The 24,882-nt window shown below is 44.6% G+C and overlaps 1 protein-coding gene across 4 annotated transcripts in view; it reads left to right on the top strand.

The window, feature by feature from the left end:
• Positions 1 to 24,882, top strand: part of LOC126335497 (acetylcholinesterase-like) — a 2,358,475-nt gene that overhangs the window by 1,445,307 nt on the left and 888,286 nt on the right. For all 4 annotated transcript variants that reach the window (XM_049998832.1, XM_049998833.1, XM_049998831.1 and 1 more), the window contains one exon: positions 14,342 to 14,451. The gene's annotated coding sequence lies outside the window, so the exon portion shown is untranslated. The remainder of the gene's footprint in view (positions 1 to 14,341; positions 14,452 to 24,882) is intronic.

Below are 24,882 nucleotides of genomic sequence, written 5' to 3'. Positions count from 1 at the left end.
GAAAAATGAATTAACAATTTTATTTAACATAAAGTTCACACAAATTACTCAGCAAAACTGGTTCCCTAATTAAAGAAAATGAAATAGTTCAGCTTTTTACACAAAGGATAACAGTCCCCATACGTGCATCGCAAGACAATCATTTTCATCACGGGATTTAGGGGATGGTTTCAGGATAGCACACGTTCGTCATACGCAAACGGTTACATCATTTACACGTACATACATACCATTTCGGGATTATGTAAAATTTACGATGTCTGTCGACGTTAGACGGACCTCGAAGAAATTGGTTCCTCTCTTTCAACAGCGTTACAGGAGCTTACGGACTGTCTGATGGACTTGTGGTTGCCCATAGATTAAACACGGAAAGAGAAGTTTCAGCATTTCAGCTCGGAAATTACCTGGGACTGGAATCTCATATGTGCAAAAGAAGTTGAGACACTTGTTAGCGACAGAACGCATCCTAGCGCTGAAAGAGAGAGCGTTAGTTAATGTTTAACCCATGTACATAACATTTTGATACTTTCGTTGTATCTATTGCACAGTGAATTGCAACCACTACTTTCTTATACGGAGTCTACATCAAAAGTGCTACTACCAAAATGCTGTTCCGTCAGATCGACCGTTTAAAGCGATACAGGAAATGCATTCGCAGTTGTGGATGTGGACAACCATCCCCTGTATAATGGAATGGCAACAATGCGAATTTGTGCCGGACCAGAACTCTAAAGGTCGGGACACACACGTCTGGGCCGTGTCGCGGCCGAGCGTCTGACGAATGATGGCCATGCTCCGGTCCGTTCCTGCAGGGGCCACACGTGATAGGGACACGTCCGTGGCTTTGCTGTTCCTTATAGTGACTCGGACGCGGTGATCTGTGTACCTGTTTTTGAAAGCTGTAAAACATGTTCACTAATTTTCGTAATAGTGCATTAGGACTTACAGCACTTGCTTTGGACGAAGAGGAAAGAAAGGAAGGCAAACAAGAAGAAGATAATTATGGATCGACAGTGCCTGGAAAACAAGACCAGTACAGGGAGAGTTTCGAACATTATTTTCTCGTCTCATAGATGATGACACTAAGTTTTATGAATATTTTAAAATGACTCAGTACACCTTCTGTGAACTTTTAAAGTAACTAGAACCAAGACTGAGAAAAAACTATACTTTCTGGAGAATATCAGTTTCACACAAAGAACGACTGGCTGTGTTTTAAGGTAGGTCAAAGAAAAGTAAACAGAACACAAATAAATAAGAAGTTTTAAGGACAACATTTTTATTTTATTACTTTAGTAATGGAAAGATAAATACATTAGTTAGTAAATAATACAGTTAAATTTCTACTACCCTATGGTAAACAAATGAGGACTATTCAGTGAGTTAGTTTCTGAAGCTGATGAGGATGCAGGGGAACTGGGAGGATGACGGTTTTGGTTATTTATATACGAATTGTGGGAATCCCTTTCCAGATGACAAGGCTATATTTAATTACCGTTTGTGTCGGGCAAGAAGAAAATCCGAAAATGCATTCAGAATATTGCAACAGAAATTTCGAATATTTAGAAGAATCCTTCAGGGAGATCGTAATAACCTTACAATGATTGCGACGGCTGCGTGTGTACTGTACAACTTTATTCGAAAAATGGAAGGTTGTAGGGTGCCCGAACAGCAGGTTGGATCAAAAGGAAACCGCTGAGGTATCCGGAAGATCGAAACCTACCTCGAATTCGTGGGAGATCAACAGGTGGTGCACTTGCTGTACGAGAACAACTCAAAAAATTCCTGAATTCTCCACAAGGGACTGTGGTATGGCAAGAACATGTCGCCTTAGCGATACAACGATGACATAAACCAAATATCTGTTTGTAAAATAAAAAGTAAATAAATATCTTTTGGGTATTAAAACTTGTATAGTTTTATCTTACCTTTTGCTTGTGGATCTGTTGCAATTGTCTTCCAAACTCTGTCTTTGTACTCGATATTCCTGTAGTTTTCACTTCACTGATCGTAAAATGGCTCTGAGCACTATGGGACTCAACTGCTGTGGTCATTAGTCCCCTACAACTTAGAACTACGTAAACCTAACTAACCTAAGGACATCACACACATCCATGCACGAGGCAGGATTCGAACCTGCGACCGTAGGAGTCGCACGGTTCCGGACTGCGCGCCTAGAACCGCGAGACCACCGCGGCCGGCCACTGATCGTAAAGAACAGGACACTTACGAACTTCTTCTATTAGTCGTTGCACATCCAGGGTTTGCAGACAGAACAGTCTTGCACAGTTGCACAGCTCACAAGACAATTCTAGCGTCAGGCCGTGCCCGTCACGTGAAAAATTAAACACGCCCGGCCCGGCCCCAGCCCGTTGACGTTCCCCGTGCACGGCCCGGTCAAGTGGGGCCCGCCACATTTGTTTTAGTGATGTATTTCGTTGCCCGGGTGATGGCCGATACTCGGACGATTCTCGGCGCGGACACGGTCCGGACATCTGTGTCCCGACCTTAACCCGGATTCTCTGCAGTTCGAGAGCGGTCGCTTTACTATTTGGCTATCCCATCACGCCTCACGGCCAGACCCAAACTTCCATACGTCGTCAGACACGTGTCTACAATCTGTACTCGTACATCCATTACTTATATTCCAGTACAGGGGGGACATTTTACTTGAAAATCGCATTCCCGCCATCGAGGGATAAATACGATTTCGCACTATTATGTTTAAGGCGATGATGGGGAGGGGACCAGAGCAGCAAATACGCATCCCATGCCCCAGCCAACCATGTGGAACTACCCTGACAAGATCACCTGTCGTGACACTACAGTTAACCACCCCGTCTCTTCGCCATTATTACCTAGATTGGCTCACCTGACTACCAACTCCAACAACCACAAGGGAGAAGGTTCAGCTCAATTTATTATCTACCATGCATTCAAATTCACCCAGGGAACTGGGATGCTGGTAAAAATCTTGATAGTCTTTATACACAGGTGAAAATAAAGAAACAAAACCTTGTACCTTCCTCAACGTTAGCTACAGTCACAAACTTGTAGCGAGAGGTAGAGAGAACACAACACCAAGAGTAATTGTTATGAAAGCGATCAAATAAATTACTTTCAACGATAAGTCACTACGCTGCCTTTAGTTCTACCCAGTAACACTCGGCAACCATCTCCTTCAAAAGAAAACTGAATAACAGTTTAGATCCACCAGGGAGAAGACATACAGAAATGTCACAGTTCAAATATGCATAGGAACAATTGAAATTTATTGTTGTCAGCTAGACTTCGCAATTCCGCTCCGTTTATCAAACCCCAACCCATCCAGGTGCACTGACGTGACAAGTCATGGGACTGCTCGTCCCCTGTAGAATAAAGACCAATGCTGCCTGTACCGCCGTCCAAATAGCGAAAGTGTTGCCAGTGCACGAATTAACCTATATACTGTATACCATAAATATTCGATGGGATTCATGTCGGGCGCTCGAATTGTCCAGAGTGATCTTCAAACCAGTTACAGACAACTGTGGACCGGTGACATGGCACAAAGTTACCCGTAAAAGCGGCAACATGAGGTCCACAAATTGCTACAAATGGCCTCCAACTAGCCTAACATGAGGAGTTCCTGTCAATTATCGGTTCAGTGGGACCAAATGGCCGAGTCCACTCCATGTAAACACAGTCCAAACCACTATGGAGTCACAACGAAATAGCACAGTGCCTTGTTGATAACCTAGGTGCATGGCTTCGTGGGATATGTGCCACACTCGAAATCTACAATGAGCTCTAACTAACTCATCTGAACGGGCCACAGTTTTCCAGTCGTCTAGTACCCAACCGATATCGCAAGAGCCTAGGAGAGGCGCTACAGGCGCTGTCGTGCTTTTATCAAAGGCACTCGCGTCCGTCGTCTGCTGCCACAGCCCATTATGCAACATTTCGAAGCACGATGCTAAAGAATACGTTCGTCGTACGTCCGTCATTGATTTCTACCGTTATTTCGCGAACTTTTGCAGGTCTGTTAGCGGTGACAACTCTAAGCAAAAGTTGCTTCTCTCACTAGTAAACTGAAGACCGTCGGCAACTGCATTGTCCGTGGTTAGAAGTAATGTCTGGAATGTGGTGTTCTCGGCCCACTCTTGACACTGTGGATCTCGGACTATTGGATTCCCTAACAATATCCGAAATGGAATGTTCCATGTGTCTAGCTCCAACGACCAATCCGCTTACAAAGTCTGTTCATTCCCGTCGAGCGGTCATAATGACATTAGGAAACCTTTCACATGAATCACGTGAGTACAAATGACAGCTCCGCCAATTTACTGATCTTTATACCTACTGCACTACCGCTATCTGTATATGTGCGTTTCGGAATTGCATAGTTTTTATCAACTCAGTTTAAATAAGCCAAAATACACGAAACAGGAAAAGAAATACCACCGTTTTCTAGCATGGAATGACCGAAATTGAACGTATTTACTTTCACCTCGTCTTGTGGTGCTCAGGTAAAAAATGCTGTTACCAACTTCCGATCGTATTCATTGCACTACATTGAAAGTGCACTGAATAAACTGCTGCCGGCCGGAGTGGCCAATCGGTTCTAGGCGCTACAGTCTGGAACCACGCGACCGCTACGGTCGCAGGTTTGAATCCTGCCTCGGGCATGGATGTGTGTGATGTCCTTAGGTTAGTTAGGTTTATGTAGTTCTAAGTTCAAGGGGACTAATGACCACAGCAGTTAAGTCCAGTAGTGGTCAGAGCAATTTGAACCATTTTTTTGAATAAACTGCTATGCACCATAGCACATTGGGAAAACCGGCATGGAAACAAGATTCCTCTAGCCTGCATTGATTGGGCATAGATTGCCTTGGATGGAACTAAAGCAGCCTGCCCGTTCTGCTGATAACATGAGGCTCCTTGCCTGCCTAGGTAACAGGCAAGCATTTGCAGGTTAAAAGCGGAATGTGTGCACCTCTTACCCCTGCGACTCGTAGACCCAGAATGGTGCCAACCTCGTTACACGAATAAAAAATAGTGCGACCCTTGTGATGTAGTCCCTAAACGTGCAGAACGCTGGTGTTCCTTATTTTCTGTGGTGACAGAGCAGCAGTCTCTCACTCTCCTAAAAGAGCCCTGCCTAATTCCGTTGATGTTAAGCGTGTATCAACGAACACCAGTCACATGCCTGAGAGGTTGCAGAGCCCTCTCACTTAAGATTCGGTGTAGGGAATACGATCTACGGCGATTTGAATTCATACGTTGTGATGAAATGGTGGGCAGCAATTTATGGTCTTGCATCCATGCTCTAGGGAAAGAAATACGGTAAGCTTTATCTGTGTTCAAAGGAACAGGGTGCCGACTTAAGCGACTGCAGTAAAAGCACGGCGTTGGTGGGCTGACAAAGCGCTTTTTTCTGGAGAACGATGAGGAGACATTTTGCAGACGGCCGCATGCAGAGGTGGCATTGTGCAAAACACATTATCTTGGCACCAGACAGGGGGCAGACGTCCAGTTATACTGCCTAGCACGAAAAGTCGCCGACAGTGCATTGTAGGCCTAGTCAGAGAGCAACCTGCCAAAAGAAATATAAACGTTCTGCAAATGTCCGTGGGACAGGGAAACTGGCGTCCAGATGTTCAGACTCTGTTTCAAAAGATGTTTGTCAGAGCATGAAGCTTTTTTACGAGTTTATGGCTGTTCTTAGCAAACTTTTAAATGGTCGCAACAGGAGATATAACAAGCTGTTTATGGAAGGCTGTGCTTTCACCCTGTATTGTGTTAGCAAAAGACACAGCAAATGAGCGGGAAAGAGGCTACAAAGCTGATTTTTTTCCGTTTACTGCGAATTAACTTTAAAGTCTCTGATTGGTCAAATCGGTTTGCAGTGCATAGCCTATCCTCCGAGCTTAGAATGCCTGGCTCCAGCTCGTGATTGGCTTGTGTGAAAGTGGGGGAAGTCTGAAAAGAGAAATGTGCTTTTAGAACGCAGCTGAGGAGGAAACGGGAGAAAAGAAGAAAGATCACTCTAATACAAGTCTCTTGTACTACCACATAGCTAGTAAAGACTGCAGGCCTGTAGCTATACGGTGAGATTTGTGTCCTTTCCTAGTGTGCGACTTAGAGCCTGTGCCTCACCTCCTGAACCGTCAGAGATACTGCTTATATTATCATGGTTACAACGAGTAACCCGTGCGTGTACCTATTTGTCTTGAGTCGGCCGTCTATACATTTGACATATTCCAACACACTCAGCCATGGCATGGAGTCAGATTGGTTTGGCAGACCAGCAAACGGGTCGACCTGCACGCTGGAATCCATTGCGGTTTCAGAGACTCATAAGGAAGTACCTGCGTTCTGAATTAACCAAACCCGACACTGCGTACTTGCATTTTTTCGGGAACGCGCATTTAATAACAGATTGCCGCCGTCCATGACTTCAGTCGCTGAACGCATCATGGTGGGCCACCTTGACCAACAGGACAGTAAAGTATTCGCTGCTGCAACGTAGCACTATAATATATGTTTCTCAGCACCCTGTTCCTTCGAACCATATTTTTTGCTTTTTTTGTGTGGTAGAATATAGATGCTTGGTGGTGGCATAGTTTGATGCCATAACCTGAATTCACATGTGTGAAGTGAGATAGAAAGTGTCGTGTGTCAATCCCTAGCAGGTCATCTACATCTACATCACTACTCTGCAATTCACATTTAAGTGCTTGGCAGAAGGTTCATCGAACCACAATCATACTCTCTCTCTACCATTCCACTCCCGAACAGCGCGCGGGAAAAACGTACACCTAAACCTTTCTGTTCGAGCTCAGATTTCTCTTATTTTATTTTGATGATCATTCCTACCTATGTAGGATGGGCTCAACAAAATATTTTCGCATTCGGAAGAGAAAGTTGGTGACTGAAATTTCGTAAATAGATAACGCCGCGACGAAAAACGTCTTCGCTTTAATGACTTCCATCCCAATTCGCGTATAATATCTGCCACACTCTCTCCCCTATCACGTGATAATACAAAAAGAGCTGCCCTTTTTCGCACCCTTTCGATGTCCTTCGTCTATCCCACCTGGTAAGGATCCCACACCGCGCAGCAATATTCTAACAGAGGACGAATGAGTGTACTGTAATCTGTCTCTTTGGTGGACTTGTTGCATCTTCTAAGTGTCCTGCCAATGAAACGCAAGCTTTGGCTCGCCTTCCCCACAATATGTCTATGTGGTCTTTCCAACTGAAGTTGTTCGTAGTTTTTACACCCAGGTACGTAGTTGTGTCAGTGTCGCCCTAACCGCCGTCTGCTTCACGTCCGCTGTGCACCGAGCTACCTTAATTTAAGTATTAACTGTATTTTTCTTACTTGTCACTTCTCCTTCCGTGTGTTTTTGCTTTTAGAAAGCTTTAATTGTCGAGTGCTATTAAGTGTTCCATAGATTTCGTGTTTGTTTTGAGTACAGTCAGAGAGTGTCCCTTTAGTCAGCTATAGTGCCAGTAGTGCAAGTGTTTGTTTGCAATACAGTCCAGAGACAGATACTCCTATTTTCATTGTTTTCTACAAGAAGTGGTTAGTAATCACAGTTTAGTCAATAATAAGCCGCCTTTAGTGAATTAGCAGTCTAGTTACAAGTCGATTAAATCTCTTCAGTAAATTGATTCATTAGGATGGATAGGATGTGTGACTGCTGTGTACGGACGCAGGAGGAGCTGGCCACACTTAGCGAACAGCTGAGCGTGTTGATGGCCGCGGTCAGCCGTCTTCAGGCTGCTGCCTCGGAGTGTAGTGGCAGTGGGGAGTCTGGTGCGTCGCAAGGTACACCCCAGGTGTTACATGCTTCACCCACTGTCCCTGCTGTCGAGACATTTTCGCGGGTACCGGGCGCGGTTGGGCCACCCTCTCCCCAAGGGGAGTGGCAGGTTCAGCGGCGTTCGCGGCGCACGAGGCGGAGGGTCAATGTGGAGGCTGGCCGTGTGGCATCGCCCGCTCTGCCTGTGAGTGGACATGTGGCCGCTCCTTCAGCAAGGTCCGAGCAGGCACACGGGGGAAGGGGTTTATTAGTTATTGGGAGCTCCAACGTTAGGCGGGTGATGGAGCCCCTTAGGGAAATAGCGGAAAGGTCGGGAAAGAAGGCCAGTGTTCACTCTGTCTGCTTGCCGGGGGGTCTCATCCGAGATGTGGAGGAGGCCCTACCGGCGGCGATAGAGAGCACTGGGTGCACCCAACTGCAAATTGTTGCTCATGTCGTCTGGGTTCAGAGGTCATCCTCAGTTCGTACAGGCGGTTGGCGGAATTGGTGAAGGCGGAAAGCCTCACTCACGGGTGGAATCAGAGCTAACTATTTGTAGTATCTTTCCCAGAACCGATCGCGGTCCTCTGGTTTGGAGCCGAGTGGAAGGCTTAAACCAGAGGCTCAGACGATTCTGCGGAGAGCTGGGGTGCAAATTTTTCGACCTCCGCTATCGGGTGGAGAAATGTAGGGTACCCCTGAATAGGTCAGGCGTGCACTACACGCCGGAAGCGGCTACAAGGGTAGCGGAGTACGTGTGGAGTGCACATGGGTTTTTTTTAGGTTAGAGAATTCCCTCCCTATGCCCGACAAGATGCCTCCTGAGACGCGGCAAGGTAGGAGTAGGCAAAATGCAACAGGGAATAACAATATTAATCTGCTAATAGTAAACTGCAGGAGCGTCTATAGAAAGGTCCCAGAACTGCTCTCACTAATAAACGGTCACAACGCCCATATAGTACTAGGGACAGAAAGTTGGCTGAAACCAGACGTAAACAGTAATGAAATCCTAAACTCAGATTGGAATGTATACCGCAGAGACAGGCTGGACAGTGCAGGGGGAGGCGTGTTTATAGCGATAAGAAGTGCAATAGTATCGAAGGAAATTGACAGAGATCCGAATTGTGAAATGATTTGAGTGAAGGTCACGGATAAAGCAGGCTCAGACATGGTAATTGGATGTCTCTATAGGCCCCCAGGCTCAGCAGGTGTTGTGGCTGAGCACCTGAAGAATAATTTGGAAAATATTTCGTGTAGATTTCCCCACCATGTTATAGTTCTGGGTGGAGATTTTAATTTGTCGAATATAGACTGGGAGACTCAAACATTCATAACGGGTTGCAGGGAAAGAGAATCAAGTGAAATTTTTTTAAGTGCTTCATCTGAAAACTACCTTGAATAGTTAAACAGAGAACCGACACGTGGCGATAACATATTAGACCTTCTGGCGACAAATAGACCCGAACTATTTGAATCAGTTAATGCAGAACAGGGAATAAGCGATTATAAAACGGTTACTGCACCGATGATTTCAGACATAACTAGAAGTATTAAAAAGGTAGGAAGATTTTTCTGTTTAGAAAAAGTGACAAAAAGCAGATTTCAGAGTACTTGATGGCTCAACACAAAAGTTTTGTCTCAAGTACAGATAGTGTTGAGGATCAGTGGACAAAGTTCAAAACCATCGTACAATATGCGTTAGATGAGTATGTGCCAAGCAAGATCGTAAGAGATGGAAAAGAGCCACCGTGGTACAACAACCGAGTTAGAAAACTGCTGCGGAAGCAAAGAAAACTTCACAGCAAACATTAACATAGCCAAAGCCTTGCAGACAAACAAAAATTACGCTAAGCGAAATGTAGTGTGATGAGGGCTATGCGAGAGGCGTTCAATGAATTCGAAAGTAAAGTTCTATGTACTGACTTGGCAGAAAATCCTAAGAAATTTTGGTATGTCAAAGCGGTAGGTGGATCACAACAAAATGTCCAGACACTCTGTGACCAAAATGGTACTGAAACAGAGGATGACAGACAAAGGCCGAAATACTAAATGTCTTCTTCCAAAGCTGTTTCACAGAGGAAGACTGCACTGTAATTCCTTCTCTAGATTGTCGCACAGATGATAAAATGGTAGATATCGAAACAGACGACACAGGGATAGAGAAACAATTAAAATCGCTCAAAAGAGAAAAGGCCGCTGGACCTGATGAGATACCAGTTCGATTTTACACAGAGTACGCGAAGGAACTTGCCCCCCTTCTTTCAGCGGTGTACCGTAGGTCTCTAGCAGCGCGAAGAGTTCCAAAGGATTGGAAGCTACGTCGAATAGATGTGCAGAACTATAGACCTATATCTCTAACGTCGATCAGTTGTAGAATTTTGGAACACGTATTATGTTCGAGTATAATGACTTTTCTGGAGACTAGAAATCTACTCTTTAGGAATCAGCATGGGTTTCGAAAAAGACTCTCGTGCGAAACCCAGCTCGCGCTATTCGTCCACGAGACTCAGAGGGTCATAGACACGGGTTCACAGGTAGATGCCGTGTTTCTTGACTTCCGCAAGCGTTTGACACAGTTCCCCACAGTCGTTTAATGAACAAAGTAAGAGCATACGGACTATCAGATCAATTGTGTGATTGGATTGAGGAGTTCCTAGATAACAGAACGCAGCATGTCATTCTCAATGGAGAGAAGTCTTCCGAAGTAAGAGTGATTTCAGGTGTGTCGCAGGGGAGTGTCATAGGACCGTTGCTATTCACAATATACATAAATGACCTGGTGGATGACATCGGAAGTTCACTGAGGCTTTTTGCGGATGATGCTGTGGTGTATCTAGAGGTTGCAACAATGAAAAATTGTACTGAAATGCAGGAGGATCTGCAGCGAATTGACGCATGGTGCAGGGAATGGCCATTGAATCTCAATGTAGACAAGTGTAATGTGCTGCGAATACGTAGAAAGATAGATCCCTTAACATTGAGCTACAAAATAGGTCAGCAACTGGAAGCAGTTAATTCCATAAATTATCTAGGAGTACGCATTAGGTGTGATTTAAAATGGAATGATCATAGAAAGTTGATCGTCGGTAAGGCAGATGCCAGACTGAGATTCATTGGAAGAATATTAAGGAAATGCAATCCGGAAACAAAGAAAGTAGGTTACAGTCCGCATGTTCGCCCACTGCTTGAATACTGCTCAACAGTGTGGGATCCGTACCAGATAGGGTTCATAGAAGAGATAGAGAAGATCCAACGGAGAGCAACGCGCTTCGTTACAGGATCAATTAGTAATCGCTAAGGCGTTACGGAGATGATAGATAAACTCCAGTAGAAGACTCTGCAGGAGAGACGCTCAGTAGCTTGGTTCGGGCTTTTGTTAAAGGCTCTGAGCACTATGGGACTCAACTGCTGTGGTTTTCAGTCCCCTAGAACATAGAACTACTTAAACCTAACTAACCCAATGACAGCACACACATCCATGCCCGAGGCAGGATTCGAACCTGCGAACGTAGCAGTCGCACTGTTCCGGACTACGCGCCTAGAACCGCGAGACCACCGCGGCCGGCTTTTGTTAAAGTTTCGAGAACATACCTTCACCGAAGAGTCAAGCAGTATATTGCTCCCTCCTACGTTTATCTCGCGAAGAGACCATGAGGATAAAATCAGAGAGATTAGAGCCCAAACAGAAGCATACCGACAATCCTTCTTTCCACAAACAATACGAGACTGGAGTAGAAGGGAGAACCGATAGAGGTACACAGGGTACCCTCCGCCACACACCTTCAGGTGGCTTGCGGACTATGGATGTAGATGTAGATGTAGATGTAGATGACTTGACAGCCTTCAGAATTGTACTATTTATCGAGTAATCGAATTCCAACAGATTTCTTTTGGAACACATGTGGATCACCTCACACTTCTCGTTATTTAGCGTCAACTGCCACCTGCCACACCATACAGCAATATTTTCTAAATCGCTTTGCAACTGATCGTGGTCTTGGGATGACCTTACTAGACGCTAAATTACAGCATCATCTGCGAACAACCTACGAGAACTGCTCAGATTGGCACCCAGGTCACTTATATAGATCAGGAACAGCAGAGGTCCCAGTACGCTTCCCTGGGGAACACCTGATATCACTTCAGTTTTACTCGATGATTTGCCGTCTATAACTACGAACTGCGATCTTCCTGACAAGAAATCACGAATCCAGTCGCACAACTGAGACGAAACCCCGTAGGCCCGCAACTTGATTAGAAGTCGCTTGTGAGAAACGGTGTCAAAAACTTTCCGGAAATCTAGAAATACGGAATCAACTTGAGATCCCCTGTCGATAGCGGCCATTACTTCGTGCGAATAAAGAGCCAGCTGCGTTGCACAAGAATAATGTTTTCTGAAACCATGCCGATTACGTATAAATAGATCGTTCCCTTCGAGGTGATTCATGTTGTTTGAATACAGTATATGCTCCAAAACCCTACTGCAAACCGACGTCAATGTTATAGGTCTGTAGTTAAATGGATTACTCCTACTACCCTTCTTAAACACTGGTGCGACCTGCGCAATTTTCCAATCTGTAGGTACAGATCTATCGGTGAGCGAGCGGTTGTATATGATTGCTAAGTAGGGAGCTATTGTATCAGCGTAATCTGAAAGGAACCTAATCGGTATACAATCTGGACCCGAAGACTTGCGCGTATCAAGCGATTTGAGTTGCTTCGCAACCCCTAAGGTATCTACTACCAAGAAACTCATACTAGCAGCTGTTCGTGTTTCAAATTCTGGAATATTCCATTCGTCTTCCCTGGTGAAGGAATTTCGGAAAACTGCGTTCAATAACTGCGCTTTAGCGGCACAGTCGCCGGTAACAGTACCATCGGCACTGCGCAGCGAAGGTATTGACTGCGTCTTGCCGCTTGTGTACTTTACATACGACCAGAATTTCTTCGGATTTACTACCAAATTTCGAGACAATGTTTCGTTGTGGAACCTACTAAAGGCATCTCGCATTGAAGTACTTGCCAAATTTCGCACGTCTGTAAATTTTAGCCAATCTTCGGGATTACGCGTTCTTCTGAACTTCGCATGCTTTCTCCGTTGCCTTTGCAACACTGTTCATAACTGTTTTGTGTACCACATGGGATCAGTCCCATCTGTTACCAATTTATGAGTTATGAATCTCTCAACTGCTGTTGCTACTATATTTTTGAATTTGAGCCACATCTCGTCTACATTTGCACGGTCAGTTCGTAAGGAATGGAGATTGTCTCTTAGGAAGGCTTCTAGTGACACTTATCCGCTTTTTTAAATAAAATTATTTTGCGTTAGTTCTGGTGGATCTGGAAGAAACAGTATTGAGCCTAGCTACAACGGCCTTGTGATCACTAATCCCTGTATCAGTCATGATGTTTCTATCAGCTCTGGATTGTTTGTGGCTAAGAGGTCAAGTGTGTTTTCGCAACCATTTATAATTCGCTTGGGTTCGTGGACTAACTGCTCGAAATAATTTTCGGAGAAAGCATTTAGGACAATCTCTGAAGATATTTTCTGCCTACCACCGGTGTTAAACAAGCAATATTGCCAACATACCGAGGGTAGGTTGAAGTCCCCACCAACTATAACCGTATGAGTGGGGTATTTATTTGTTACGTGACTCAAAATTTCTCTGAACTGTTCAGCAACTATATCATCGGAGTCTGGGGGTCGGTAGAAGGAGCCAATTATTAACTTAGTTAGGCTGTTAAGTATAACCTCCACCCATACCAATTCGCACGGAGTATCTACTTCAACTTCACGACAAGATAAACCACTACTGACAGGCACAAACACTCTCTACCAATTCTGCCTAATCTATCTTTCCTGAACACCGTCTGAGACTTCGTAAAAATTTCTGCAGAACTTATTTCAGGCTTTAGCCAGCTTTCTGTACCTATAACGATTTCAGCTTCTGTGCTTTCAATTAGCGCTTGAAGCTCAGGGACTTTCCCAGCACTTGCTGCTCAATAAATTACATGTTAGTAAGGCGTTTGTTAAATAAAAAAAGATGTTGTATGATGTTTCTTTAAAATTTTGTTATCTTGTCATGTTTAAGATCAATAAATCGATTGTGAATTAGACTAAAACTTCACCCGGAGTCCTGATTAACAGTTCCTTCGCATTTTTATGGCAGTCTAGATCTGAAACATAAGGGGTAGCTCTATCACTTGGTGTCAAAAAAAATTGTTCAAATGGCTCTGAGCACTATGGGACTCAACTGCTGTGGTCATTAGTCCCCTAGAACTTAGAACTACTTAAACCTAACTAACCTAAGGACATCACATACATCCATGCCCGAGGCAGGATTCGAACCTGCGACCGTAGCAGTCGCACGGTTCCGGACGCGCGCCTAGAATCGCGAGACCACCGCGGCCGGCCACTTGGTGTCCACTGCGTGGATCTTTTACTTCATTAACAATAATCTTCTTTCACGCCATGTAGACTGTCATCCAGTGACACACGTCCGACTCAGTTTCGTCCATTAGTGTGACGGTCAGTACTTTTGTTGTTGCAGACGGAGAGCAGCTACCAGCGGCAGGTGTCTACGGGCGCCCGGGGGCCTGAGTACGCGAGTAGCATGCGCCTGCTGCTGCTGCCTCTAGTCCAGCGCTGTTGACGACAGAGGTGAGTTCAGAAGCAACCTGATAAGTCTGCCACTTGCCGGAGGCAGCAGATGCCGACACCTTTGTCGTAAGCTACAAGTAACACACGGACACAAACCACCGCAGGCCGCGACTGACTTGCTTCATTTCTGCTTCCACTCTGCAACTGAAAACGTCTTCAGACATTCGTCGCCTTCATGGGACAACGTTAAGAAGTTAGACAATGATACTCTGCGGTGTCCCTTGCCTGCTTTTGCTATACAAGTAATGGGTTCGATCACACAATAAGTCCACATCGCTACGTTCCACAACCATATTTTTCAGCTTTGTTTTATATATACACAGTATTTGCAGCTTGTTAGCTGTCGACTTAATCAAGGTTGCTTTGATATCTCGTTTTGCCATTATTGCATTTACTGGAGGCGAACTCGTCGTCTAAAGTGATATGTCTGCTGCTGGTGGGTAGAGAGCCTGTATAGGGAAAGAGTGGCCAACCGGACGATACGGCGGCCATTTCTCTGCCAAACTAGGGGCGGGACTTTTGAATGGCCAGTAGTGGAGTAGTGGAGTACACACTCACCGAATCAAATGCACAAGACAATATGGCAAAAATCATTCGTATAAATGCCTTTATTTATAAGATTAATGTGTTATAATAATTTTCACACAGCCAATTTATAGGTCTGTTTTCAAATTTAACTATGTATGTTACAAGTTGTTTTATATGTAGTAAAAAGCAAAAACGACTTACTTTGCATAGATAAGAGTACTTGGTTGGTTTCCAGAAGGCTCCTGTTTGATTTATGTCAGCCCTGCTGACTGCGACAGCCCACTGCTTTCGTCTTTCTTCATTGGGTGGAAATGCTAAGATGCGAAATCCACCTTCGCCTCCATTGGAACAACCAAATGCAGCACAACCTGACATCGTTTACGAACGTCTGCAGAACGAATTAAAGATGTCAAAAACAATACTGTACAATTACTAACGCATTTACTTCAAACGTGTAGACCTACAGACTTCATCACAAAACGCTTTATAATTTCAGCTCGTATTTAAGATCGCAAACGATAATTACGTACTAAAAACGATATACAACTAAATCGAACATGCATGCACAACGCATAACAAGTCTCTCAATAATTCAAATACCTTTTAATCATTTCCAAAAATCCTAATGAACTTCAACTCTAAAGCACGGCGAACATAGGAAGTGCGAGAGACGTTTGGCGCCATTTTTCTGCCAAAGCTGATTAACCAGTCACGGGCTACTTCAGCTATGGCCACTCTCTCCCTATACAGGCTCTCTATTGGTGGGCACTAGTAAACAGCTCAGGTGTAGGAAACAAACAAAAGTTTGTTGAATATAATTTCCACAAAAATATTCTCCACAATGAAACAAAAGAAGGGATGATTCTTAAATACGTGAAACAAAGGATGCTACTCCTTAAGTAAATGAAACAAAAGAAATGATGTATGAATGCAGAGTCTCGCGGCGATAACATTGAATAAAATCTTCTCGGGTTTCCAACCGCGTCAATTGCTTAAAACTACACGAGATTTCGGACAAGCACTCCTTGGTCATTGTCAAGTGCCAGTGGGCTGTTGGTGGGCCCTTATATACGCTAGCTGCCGGCTCTGACGTTACTGGAGCCCGTTTCATTGCCACATACAGGCATGTTTTGAGTCGGCGTTCGATGTGCCCTCTTCAACCTCGCGATCGCTGGATCTCACGCAGCGCTGAGGTGCAGGCCACCGTCTCTACTCAAGGTGTTTGCAGTAATTTTTATTTCAATAGCTTTCTTTATTAAACTGCCCCAGAAGCCATACATGCGAGCCACGACAGATGTATCGTGAAATTTTATGTGGTGACGTTTTCTAACGCATGCTCAACTAACGCAGATTTCTCTGCATAACGTAGGCGATAATAACTCTCATGTTCTTTTCTGCGTTGTTCTACATTGCGTACTGTGCACAAAACATAGGAAAAACAGTGCGCACGAGAACAACGCAGGAAACAACATGAGAGGCATTATCGGCTACTCTATGCAGAGAAATCTGCGTTAGCTGAGCATGCGTTAGAAAACGGGCAGCACATAAAATTTGACGATACCTTTGTCGTAGCTGGCACTAACGGCTTCTGGGACGGTTCAATAAAGGAAGCTGTTGAAATAAAAATTACTACAAAGGCCCTCAATAGAGACGGTGGCGTGCAGCTCAGCGCTGCGTGGGATCCAGCGAACGCGCGGTTGAAGAGGGCACATCGAACGCCGAGTCAAAACATGCCCATATGTGGCAATGAAACGGGCACCAGTGACATCGCGACAGGCACCTAGCGTATAAAAGGGCGCTCCAACAGCCCACTGGCAGTCATTGTTTGTTGTTGGTGTTGTTGTTGTTGTTGTGGGCTTCAGTCCTCAGACTGGTTTATACAGCTCTCCATGCTACTCTCTCTTGTGCAAGTTTCATCATCTCCCAAGACACGCTATGCGCATTTTATGTGGTGTTCCGTCAGATATTTGCAGTTTGGTTTTTGCAGTGTCTAGCTGGAGTCAGCCCATACAAGTACTGTATCAGGTCTTTCAAGCGGAGCCTATTTTCCCGCGCGTGATTAGCTGAGTGGTCTAGGGGCGCTGCAGTGATAGACTATGCGGCTGGTCCCGGCGGGGGTTCAAATGGCTCTGAGCACTATGGGACTCAACCTCTGAGGTCATCAGTCCCCTAGAACTTAGAACTACTTACACCTAACCAACCTAAAGGACATCACACACATCCATGCCCGAGGCAGGATTCGAAACTGCGGCCGTAGCGGTCTCACGGTTCCAGACTGTAGAGGGGGTTCAAGTCCTCCCGCAGGCATGTGTGTGTGTGTGTGTGTGTGTTTGTCCTTAGGATAAGTTAGGTTAAGTAGTGTTTAATCTTAGTGACTGATGACCTTAGCAGTTAAGTATCGTAAAATTTCACACACACTGATTTCTTTATTTTTTTGTGTCTATTGTCGAGGTGTAGCGTCACTGTGCTTCCTGTCACAAAAAGAAAAAAAATGTTTTGAAACAATATATGACATGGCTACTGGATAGGGCAGTCGGAAATTTGTCCAGTGTGATATTCGTTTTAGCGGAATCTATGAAAACGAACATTAAAACACGGTGAATAACCCGTTCTTCAGGAGCTACAGCACCGCCCTGGCCCGCGCTAGCTCCTTGCATCAGTGCTGCTCAGTCACTGCAAGAGTACTCGCTATTGGCTGGGTTTTATTGTTCCCGTTAATAAATATCCATTAAACAGATATTGCACTAGACTCATTTGGATCTCTCTATCCAGTAAGTACTTAAAATTCCGGTTACAAAATCATTTCGTTTGTAACAGGAAACAAACCTATGCGAGAAATGCGTGATGAGTAATATTTCCTTGTTTTGAGTGCAGCCACACGTTCCAAAAACGAGATTACAAGTATTCTCAAAAACAACATAGAAAAAGTGCCGGATTACTCTTAAGAATGACATCCGATATACATATCCGCACGCTGTGGCAGAGCGCTTCTAGTGGCTTCAGTGCGGAACCGCACTGCTGCTACGGTCGCAGGTTCGAATCCTGCCTCGGGCATGGATGTATGTGATGTCCTTAGGTTAGTTAGGTTTAAGTAGTTCTAAGTCTAGGGGACTGATGACCTCAGATGTTAAGTCCCATAGTGCTTAAAGCCATTTGAACTATTTGAACCAATAGACATAGAGTTTGCCGTACCTATTTGTGTCGCTTTAGTGATTTACGTGTGTTTATAAAACTTCAATCCTCATCATTTACATATGCTACATGGTTTTGGGTTTTCGTTTAATACATCATCACGTCTTTACCAATAATTGAAAGTGGTGAACTAAGGAAACGAAGATAAACACTTTGATTTTTTTAAATGATCGGCATTTGTTTGACTTATTTTTAAAGCATAAGGAGCTTTTGACTATCGATTGGCTGATACGAACTGTCAGGTCAGTGAAGCATCAGTGTCTCACATCGGACGATGACAAATAATATGAAGTCCCTTGAAAAACGAATGTAATAGGGAACTGTGTCCTTTACTGATTTTCGTTGCTGGCGAATATCAAAAATCGTTACGCGCTTGTTATAATGGCGGAAGATCCAAGTACTATCGGCAGTTACATCGCTCAGAAATTCACTTTACCCATTCAAATGATTTTGAACGAGAGTTCCAATGGCTGAAACCGCGTGCGTTAAAGCTTAGACGCATCCCTGCTGCAGATCGTAGATTCCCAATTTTTCCGTCCACATCCTTTCAAACGAAAAGTTAGAACCTTCCACAAACCTTCATCAGGTTTTATCACCCACTTCTGCAACTCCACGGCGCTCCACTGTTAACGCGCAGCGTCCATAAAGAGCGGGACCACAATATTCGGATCACGTCTCTTCCCCTCCTCCCCAGCATAAATTCTTCCTTTCACGACCAGGCTGAAGTAATGGCCACGTGGTCCACATTAAAGTTTTCATATCCACTGACTTCGGCGCTATATATTAAAATGGTCCGAAAAATAATGGGTTCTTATGCGAAAAATTCCCCATTTCTAAATTTCACTACACAAAGCACCGTCTTTGGGTGTTCGCCGTTGCTGAATCGAACCGACGAATCTGTCCCGCGCCTCTCGGAATCCGCATTTATATCCTCTCCGTTCCACTTTTTTTCTTTGTTTTATCAGGAATACTACTGATCACGTTCTTTTTTTTCCTCGGGGTGTGGGGGGATGGGGGGTGGGGGGGAGAGCCTTCTTTCGGAGCGGCAGAGACGCTAATACTGAGGGCTCATTCCGCGCGCAGTCTCGTCTTCCGCAGGAAGTAGGGTAGCGAGCGTAGCAGGGTGGGGCGCGGCGGAGGATCGTAAATGAAGAACGCGCTCCCCGGCGATAAATTTAAGTGGGCAGCGGCGTAAAACCGGGCGAGTTTACACGGCGGGCAGACAGCCCCGTGGTGGCTGTGGCGGCTGCGCTCGTCTGCGAGCCGCGTTCGTTTATCTCCGGACCGCAGGCGTCCAGAGCGGCTTACCGCTACCCGCAAAGCGCCGCGCCACGAAGCAACGTGGTGGGCCGCCGCCCAGAACGACGCTGCGGCTGCTCGCGTCCGGAAACCCAGCGTAGCATGTTCCCAACTGTGCTCAGTCCTCAAGTTACCACGACGCTATTAGTAAGGCTCGCTACGATTTGAAAGGCAGCAAGATTTCGCCACCACACACGTATAATATTATCATATTTCATATACTTAAAAGGCAAACTCTCCTCAACCCCCCCCCCCCTCCTCCCCCGGCCCCTGAGATTTAGTTACGAGATGACCCAGAGATTATCCCGTCAAAAACTGAACACAGCTCAGTGTAAAAGCAGGAAGATGGTGTACTGAACTGTGGAGAAAAATTAAAAAAAAATAGGAACAGTGAACAGCCCAAGCTTAACAAATGCAATACTGAGGATAGTTGAATAACCGCACTGTCGCCTGATAAAGTAAGAGACTACGGAATATCAGCTGTATGGCTGGATTGAAGAGTTCTTAGCAAACAGAACACAGTATGTTGTTCTGAATGGAGAGACGTGTACAGACGTTACAGTAACCTCTGACGTGCCACACGGGAGTGTTACGGGACCATTGCTTTTCACAATATATGTAAATGACTTAGTAGATAGTGACGGAAGTTCCATTGCGGCTTTTCGCGGATGATGCTGTAGTATGCAGAAAAGTTGCAGCATTAGAAAATTGCAGCGAAATGCAGGAACATCTGCAGCGGATAGGCGCTTGGTGTAGGGAGTCGCAACTGAGCCTTAACATAGACAAATGTAATATATTGGGAATACATAGAAAGAAGGATCCTATATTGGATGATTATACGATAGCGGAACAAACACTGGTAGCAGTTACTTCTGTAAAATATCAGGGAGAATGCGTGCGGAACGATTGGAAGTGGAATGATAATATAAAATTAATTGTTGGTAAGGCGGGTGCCAGGTTGAGATTCAATGGGAGAGTCCTTAGAATATGTAGTCCACCGACAAAGGAGGTGGCTTACAAAACACTCGTTCGACCTATACTTGAGTATTACTCATCAGTGTGGGATCCGTACCAGGTCGGGTTTACAGAGGAGATAGAGAAGATCCAAAGAAGAGCGGCGCGTTTCGTCACAGGGTTAATTGGTAAGCGTGATAGCGTGGCAGACTTTGCAAGAGTGGCGCTCTGCATCGCGGTGTAGCTTGCTGTCCAGAGGGTGCGTTTCTTGATGAGGTATCGAATATATTGCTTCCACCTACCTATACCTTCCGAGGATATCACGAATGTAAAATTAGAGAGATTCGAGCGCGCACAGAGGCTTTCCGGCAGTCGTTCTTCCCGCGAACCATACGCGACTGGAACATGAAAAGGAGATAATTTCAGTGGCGCGAAAAGTGCCCTCTACCACACACCGTTGGGTGGCTTGCGGAATATAAATGTAGATGTAGATGTAGAACCGCACCGTTGTAGTTGAGTGATGGCGGCACGGTAGCTCAGCGTGTTCGGTCAGCGGTTTAAGTTGCTCTCTTGAATAAAAAAATCTGAGTGAACGGATCAACGATGAGCTTTAGCGGGTGTCATGGGACGTCCGCCCCAAACCAATGCAACGAACAATAACGAACAAAAATTAGATAAAAGAAAGTGGTCAAGCTGTTGGAGTATGAAGCGGAAGATCCGTGTTCAAAACTCCCTCGTGACATTTACAATTTTACTTTGATGTTTTTTTTTCGCAGCTTTATGAACTGTTTTTCCGGTCATTGAAGTGTTGGTTTTCTTTCTGTAGCCTTGGCAGTTGTCATACTACACATTGGTTATAGAAAATGAGGCATGTGGTGAGAATACGTAAACGTAGTGAGAGCAGGCGAGATACCACATACACAACTCACAGAAACGATGATGATCTAGGATTTGTGGGGCGCTCAACTGCGCTGTCATCAGCGCCTGTACGAAGTCCCAGTTTTTATGCAATCCAGGTTTCTCAGAATTCAAACTAGCCACTGTCATGAATGATAATGATGATAACACAAACACCTAGTACCCGTTTAGGGAATATTCCCAAGTCGACCTCACAGATGTTAAAACAACAAATAAATGGGTGTGAACTATGTTACAACAAAGGAACTGAAGAGCCAAAACTTCCAAAGCAAAACGCAACTTCAAAAGCTTTAAAAACATATGTTTTGACAAAGTACAGAGAAACTGTGTGAATGTGAAACTGTCGCAGTCATTTGTCGTGGCTTACGTGACAAACTGGTGACAAACTGTTATGTTTCCATCACTTCCTTGCGAGTGATCACATTCACGTTCATACGAACATTTAAATCGGGGATGGAGGCATGTCTACCTCACCAGTCGTACAAATTAGGTGCGTCGGTAAGAGATTCCTATCATATGACATATGTACTGTCACTAATGCCTGTACGACACACCAGATGTGTTCCCGATGGAGGATTAGGTTGACTTATCGCCCTGTCATCAAACGTTTGCGGTTCCCATTCGAAAGCCACTTCCTTTCTGTTGCTAATGGAGTAGATGTGCAGAATCAACTTTCGTTATATGATTCAAATGGCTCTGAGCACTATGGGATTTCAGTTCTGAGGTCATCAATCCCCTAGAACTTAGAAATACTTAAACCTAACTAACCTAAGGACATCACACACACCCATGTCCGAGGCAGGATTAGAACCTGCGACCGTAGCGGTCTCGCGGTTCCAGACTGTTTTGCCTAGAACCGCTCGGCCACCTCGGCCAGAAACTCTCGTTATAGGACCCTTCCTTACACCTTGCTGTTGCAAACGGAAGCTACACCGCGACGAAGACGTATTTTGAATGCAACGAACACAAAAAGAAGTTGGTACGAGGGAGGTTTGAACAGGGGTCACCTGTTCGACATGTAACAGTGGGTGCAGGGAGGGCTGTTTTATGGCTTTGAAAACAGAAAGCCGGGTGTTTACTACCTACGACCGGCACCTCGTCTTGAGAACGTTGGACCTGTGGTCTCTAAAGAGTCTGGCCGGGTGGCGGGAGGGGGGTGGGGGAGGGGGTTCCTGCAAGCGCAGCCACCAGCCATTTTTGGCACGAGGAATGCATGTGGAATGCCTGCCCCAGAAGTGAACTAATGGTCGCAGAAGCTGTCACGCCAGATGCAAAGGCATATTCCCTCTAAAAGATACAGATACATCTCTAGATGGCAGTATTGTAGACACAAAAGGGCGCTACACTTTGATCTAGAAATTTCTACCGAACCGAGAATGAGGTGAAGTCGATTAGTTAATAGTGAATCTGTATTCAGCGGTGAGCAAACCGTATAGAAAATGGTAACTTCCGCGTACAGTGTCACTATCAAGTAAAATAACTCTGTGAAATATGGACCTTATGTAAAAGGAACTGCTACAATATACCACAGAATGTAACTTAAAGAAACAGCCCCTGCGGCGACTAGAATGCCCCTTTCATTCGAAGACTATGATTACACTGAAGTCTGCTCAATTCCAGCGGACTTTAGAAACGACTGGAATAGTTTTAATAGCGCGTGTAATTATCTCGGATGACAACGCATGTTCAGCAACGTGCTCACATGGTGGTCACAAGGTTAGTAAGAGGTTCGGCAGTATGTAAATCAGGGTAACGGGCATACCAGACCACTCGCCGAATATCTTCACGTTGCAGGAGTGCTGTTCCGTGCTGTCGCGCTTTGCGATCCGCAGAAACGAAGCGAGGGCCAAATACACCCCCGAAAAGACTCATGTGGGGATGGAGTAGAGTGTCACAATAACTTTGACCAGTGAGTGTACCGCATCAGTAATTTCGGGGTCAGTGAGCCCACCCAAAATTATGACTCCCCACCCCATAACATCTGAACCATCATGGTCGACAACACAGGAAGTACCTTCATATGGCGAGAGACGAGAACATACAATGCGCCCAGGAACATCGTTGAACCTGATGGTTACGCTGATTTTTTATGTTTGAATATCAATCGTTTGTTGTCTGTAATGGAAAGGTAGTGAGCGTTTCCAAAGAAATTGGAAACTGCTTTGCGAGGATTGTTAAAAAAAGACCCTTGGCCGCCACACAGCTTTTCAGCGTGTCGATCTCTAGTGGTTATTCCTGCTACTGTAGATGCGAAACGTAGTTCTAGATCATTATCGTTTTCGACAAGTCATTGTCTGACCAAGGATCATTAATACTGTCACGCACGAGAAGCCGATGGACGCCAAATCTTGGGAGCATTAGGGTACAATGGATTTTCCGATATTTTTGGGCGTTGTATGCCACGGTGCAGTCACACAAGTCTGGTTTCTACACTGCTCTAGGTTGACCTTGGAGGTAATGGAAGACTCCATCCCCCTGCAGTGTAGTGCTTTATGATTAGAGATGTGGATTTGGTACCCGTGCGAATTAAATCCTATGACATCCCGTACCAGTGTTCCACTTAGCAAGCGTTGCCGCAGGAGGTCCACTGTGTCATACAAGAGGAGGTATTATATTTCTTAAAAAAAAAGTAACTGTTTATTTTACAGGAAACACTCTCCTAGTAACTTTGTTTGTCCTTTGATTCATCGTGATCTGTTACTGATTTTTAGTGAAGTTAGTTTTAACGTTTAGCTTAAAAAAAACGAAATAAATATAATAAGCAAAATAATGAATTTCGTAGGTTGCCAATTACATATTATATCTGGTTTTATTGAACGCCAGGCTCCCTACAAACTACTGTAAATGCAATAGCGTAGTATTAGGCCTACTCAGCTCCAGTTCACTGATCTGAAATTATTACTATCACAGGAAATAGACAAGTTTGAATAAAATTATTTCCCTGGATTCCTTCAATATTTTTACATAATTTCTTCCGCTCCAGCTATCAGACATTGTGGTGCGAAAAAATGTTAAATGTACCGCGTATTGGCGGCTAATTGTTAAGTTAGAGATCACTGTTACGCGCCCAGCAGCAGCTGGAAACATGATAAATAATTTTCATTAAATATTCTTTTCATAAGATAAATGTGGCGCAGGTTCTTGAAATAACACTCGGAGATCACTTTATACTAATATATTCGTCCTACGACACAGTTTACTCCAATAAATATTTGTAGCTACGTTACGACAGGAACAAATGCTAGCGGAGCACAATAGCTTTCCTACCTTATTCGAGCTAACACCAGAACGAACAGAACAAAACAGACCAAACAGAAAACTGAGCATAGCATTATGTTTTATACTTTCACAAAGATAATAGTACTTGTTTAATTACTTACACATTATAATCTCATACAATAGAAATAATGTATTTTCTGCATCTAACGATCTTTATTGTATATTTTTACAGTTAGTGTCATTACCTTTCGCAGATAAATCGATGTTTGCAGTTCATTTTGAATCACATACAGTCATTTTTATTTATGTTTCACCTCGATA

The sequence above is a fragment of the Schistocerca gregaria genome, chromosome 2, assembly GCF_023897955.1.
Source record: "Schistocerca gregaria isolate iqSchGreg1 chromosome 2, iqSchGreg1.2, whole genome shotgun sequence".
NCBI lineage: Eukaryota > Metazoa > Arthropoda > Insecta > Orthoptera > Acrididae > Schistocerca > Schistocerca gregaria.
This window is presented reverse-complemented; position numbering and strand designations above follow the sequence as displayed.